We start from the raw sequence: 5115 nt of genomic DNA, 5'->3' as shown, positions 1-5115 counted from the left end.
AAAGTTTAGGTCACCTGATTCTATTTACATTGACTTTTACTTGGATATTTTGTTCTATCATTATTTATTCATTTATTCCCCACCAATACATCAGAGACCACTTTGCCCCTGGCCCCGAGCCTTTTTTTGATCCTTTTCTTTAGTTTTTTAGAAAAATGTGGGAATATGTAATAAAATAAACCGTGTCCCAAGGTTCTATGAAAAAGGTGGGAGCCCCAATTTAAAAAATAAGAGATTAAAAATAAGATGTGTGTGGCAGGGTTTTGTTGTTTTGTTGTTTGTTTTGAATAGGCAGAACAAAATATGGGGGGAAATAGGAAGGAAAAACCTTTGGCCTAAAAACAGGGAGACCTTATCATGAAGCATCCTAACATAAGTAAGACCAACTACAGGTTTCAGGTATATTAAGTTGGCTAACCCCAAAGTCTTTCTCTGTGTTCCCAATAAAAGCTCTTCACAATCACAGTTATTCTGGTCAGGTTTCTGTAGTTAGAGAACATGGTTTTTGTACATATCTTATGTCGAAGTCAGGGTGACATGGAGCGTTTTCTGGTTTCATCTCACCATTGGGTGGCAATGCAGGAAGCCTTGCACTAAAACCAAGTTGTTGCTGCTACCAAGTCCTCAGGGTGTCATATAAACCCACTATTGAGCAAGTCAATACTAGGCAGCAGTAAGGCTATGTCTGGTAGAAGTCCAATTCCTGGTGCTGGTATAGAAAACTATGCTTGTTCCATAGATAGGAAGCAAGGTTGAATGGCCAATGTCCGATCTTCTGGAGTCTAAGCCTAGTTACACTATGACAAGTGTTCAGGATATAAGGCCCTACTGCAGTATAAAATTTATGTCTTCCTATCCCTATTAGACAAGAACTTGTTTCCATATATAAGATTTCCCCCATTTTAATGTGCCTATGCCAAAAGAACAATACCTCATGGTACTACTGGTGTATTTGGGGGTTAAAAATAATAAACCAAACAAACCCAATATCCTGGTTCTAACATGAACTCAGAGCACAAGAGAAACTTATCTACTAAAATTTCTTATTAAATAAATCCCCAAAAAAGGAAGGGGAAAAATTGTCTCCACATAAGAAGATAGACAGAATTATACCTTATAAGGAAATATATTTAAAGAAATATTTGAAGGTGGGGCCGGAGCGGTGGTGCAGTGGTGAGGGTGTGGTGGTGCAGTGGTAAGGTGTCTGCCTTGCACGTGCTAACCTAGGATGGACCTCAGTTCAATCCCCCGCATCCCATATAGTATCCCAAGTCAAGAGCAATTTCTGAGCTCATAGCCAGGAGTAACCCCTGGACGTCACAGAGTGTGCCCCACCAAAAAAAAAATATTCGAAGGAGATATACATGTTCTTTTAAGGCTTTTGAAATAGTCTGGGGTTGGGGGGATAAAATCTGGAGCACAGCTTTATCCTGCAGCATGGCATGGTCTTGTGGAGTCTGAAAAATGGCTCCTAGTAGTCACATATCAGGAAATGTCCTCGAGCTGGGGGCTTATCAGAAACAATCTGGTAGCAAGCAACAGTCTGTAGAAAAGGGAAGTTGGGAGAAAAAGGAGCCACCGAGAGCAAATCAGCAGTGGCAGTAGTGGCAGCTTCTTCTTGGGCTGAGGCATTGGTGGGCTGGGAATCTGAGTTTGCTTTGGGAGCTGATTGGCAGCTGGCTGAGGTCAGGGGAACTTTCCACTTGCTGAGGAGTTAAAAATTGAAGATAAAAAGAGTTAAATAGGGATAAATAACATCTGGAATGTGAGAGCAAAGGGTGTAGATTTGAAGGTGGTAAGCAGACGTGGGTGTAGGAGGGGTTATATATAACAGGAGGAAGAACAATATACAACATAGACTTTATGTATATTACAGAATGACATTAGACAGACATTGAGGTGGCCAACACACACACTCATACGCACACATAGACAGACACTGAGGATCAATCCATGGGTTACAGTTGAAAAGCTGACCCAGGTGGAATGGGTCAGAATGCTTAAATAATGTAAAGCCTGCAAGTCGGATGCAAAAGTTTTCCATTTTCTAGGCTAATCATCATTGGTGAGGTAAATTTTAAGGATAAGGTAAAGAGCACTGTAAGAGGAGTCTACACCATGAAGAACCATCTAGAAGATCTTGAGTATCTAGATTCCTTTCCTAAAAGCAAACTAAAATCATGAGTATTATGGTATAATGGTAAATTACCTACAATTGAAAACAGATTACAATAATATATTCAGTGAATGAGCTTTGTAGCAAAAATTATTATTTCTAACCCATTGTTTACTACCATTTTGTCCACTCCTTGTGGTTTGTTATTAAAGACTGGAATACATCTTTCTGTATATATTTTTAAAATTGTATTACATCACTGCTAGGAGGTGGGAAGTGGAGAGGTGGAGAGGTGTCACAGAAAGTTTTTTTGCCCAAGGTTAACTTACAGTTGCATCAAGCAATCAGATCTTTAATTTCTGAACCAATGCTTCTTTAAAAAGAAAAAAAAAACTCTAGTTTGATCTAAGGATCACATCTGAAAACTTTTTATATTTTAGGAAAGAAAGTTTTTCTCATTATTAACATATTCTTGAGCAATAACAGATCAATTTGATATACTTGTAAAATTATATTACACAGTTCTATGATAATGTGCCCAGAATATTGAAGACTAGCTATTTTTGCATAATTCTGAAAATGCATTTAATCACCTACTCTTTCTTAGATGTTAGAAATGTGAGATAATTTCATAATAGGGATGTTTCTCCTCCTAGACATAAAGTTGTTAAATGTTTTCTGTCATTATTTACCTGAGCCTGATCTCAAATTTTAAACTGATAACACACTCTATAAAATTCGCACAAACTAGGGAGATGGAAAGATGACAAAGGTGTTTCTAAATCAATTAAATAAGTTTTTTTTACAAGCTAGTAATATTGACTGAATTTTTATGATCAAAGAGTCCATTGCAATTGAGAGAATTTTACAATCATAAGATCAATCCTGTCTGAGGGAGGAGTGTGATTTAAAAAAAAAACGTGGAAGAATAGCACAGGGACTTAGAACACTTTCCTTCATTGGAATAATATGGTCATAAGTTCAAATCCCTGGTTTCATAAGTTAGTTCCAAGCCTGATCTTGGCAGTTCTGCTATCAGCCTTCCCCCAGTGCCTTAAGTAACCTAGTGAACCTAGTGCCTAGTGCCTAGTGAACACCAACCAATCATAGCTTGTGTGTCTCAACTAAGAGTGTAGACCCCTGGGAAACATGTGGGCAAAGGGGTACAAACTTAGGAGAGCACATTGGCCACATTGGGAATCTCATTACCTGCTATGTCCCACCACTCCAGAGAGTGCCATAGCGATAAAGGTGCAAAAACCATGGCACAGGGCATGTGTGATCCCAGACATTGCCACAACAACCAAAAGGAGAAAGGGAGAGGGAGAGAAAATAAGAAATAAACCACATGGAACAAAGAGGGTGTAGGATGTGGATGATCTTTCTCAAAGGTCAGAAAGAAAATAGATATTCCTCTGGAATGTTTTGTAGAAGGATCTCTTAGGAAGTCAAAGTGAACATATATAAAGTCAAATGGTCACTGTAATATTTGGTATGTACCATCAGGCAACAAAAAGGTCAATCAAGGCCACCATGGATAAACAAGCAAATGCAAAATTCAACTCTAAGTCAGTCACTAAAATATAAAAATCAGATGAAAAGACAACTGGAAAAATTATAAACTGTAAACAATTTGTCCACATGATAGAGACCAAGAACAGAGAGAGAAGTAGTACTTGTAGTTAAAAATTACCAGGGTCTATGCAGCTTGAGTTAAAAAAAAAAGATTTCCTCTAGGAGGTATCACTTGCAAATGTGCCATGCTGTTTCACTCAAGCTGACATTTCTTCAACTTGAATCCACATACAAATGCCTTGCTTAGATAGCTTTCAGTTTCTCCCTATGGCAGCATGTTTGTTCTAATCTCTAATGGAGCTTAAGCTAGATTCACAGTTTTCACAGAGCTTATTTTGTTTTTATAATAGGTCAAAAAAAGTAAACAGAATAATCTGGCATATAAGTATATTAGGCAGGGTCTTTGCTTTGTTCAGGACATACTAGAGTTCAAGCCCTAACAACACATATGTTCACCAGAGCCCTGCCAGGAGTGATCCCTGAGTGCAGAGCCAGAAATAAGCCCTGAACACAACCAGATGTGGCCTAAATACATTAAAAATAGCATATAATATCTTCTTAGTTGTTAACTACATGTGCATGTGTATGTGATATGCACATATGTACTAAATATACATAAATACAAATATATATGTAGTCTAGATTCACATATAATTACATACATTTACAAAGCAGATTTTATCTAATAACATGAAGAACACACAAATGATCAAAAGTTTTAAATTTTCTAAAAGAAATATGTATAAGGCTAGATGACAAAATATACTTATGGAAACACAAGAGCTTGCATTTAGATTTCTTCTGGGACTGCATTTGCTCAAAACAAGCTATCAAAAGAATTTTCATAAAAGCAAATAAGTTATTTGAAATTTGAAATTTAATTCTTTTTGACTTTGAGAAGTATAATCTTGTCTAAAGGAATGAATGTTGTCATACTTAGAGAGAACTGACAGTAAGTAGACTTTTCAGAAGCAGATCTTAAATTTATAAAATTAACTTTAGTATTGAAATATTATAGAACCATCAGTAAAAACGGACATTTTTAGACTGAATAGTGTTATGTGTAGTAGTAGTAGTAGTAGTAGTAGTAGTAGTAGTAGTAGTAGTAGTAGTAGTAGTAGTAGTAGTAGTAGTAGCAGCAGCAGCAGCAGCAGCAGCTCAACAATGACCTGGAGAGTCTTTGCAATGTTTGATATTCTCAAAAAGTTGACGAGAAATTCTAGCTCCAGCAGATACAATTGCTTTTCTGTTATTTTAAAGTGTAGTTTATTGTCCTCTTCTGGAGTTCAGTTTGTGTGTGTGTGTGTGTGTGTGTATGTGTGTGTGTGTGTGTGTGTGTGTTTCAGGTAGACTGGGATAATGAAAATATTGAGAATACAGTTTGGAACGAGTTAAATCTGGATGCTGGTGTCTGTTCCTTAAGT

Source organism: Suncus etruscus, chromosome 5, assembly GCF_024139225.1.
Source record: "Suncus etruscus isolate mSunEtr1 chromosome 5, mSunEtr1.pri.cur, whole genome shotgun sequence".
Classification (NCBI taxonomy): Eukaryota; Metazoa; Chordata; class Mammalia; order Eulipotyphla; family Soricidae; genus Suncus; species Suncus etruscus.
This window is presented reverse-complemented; position numbering follows the sequence as displayed.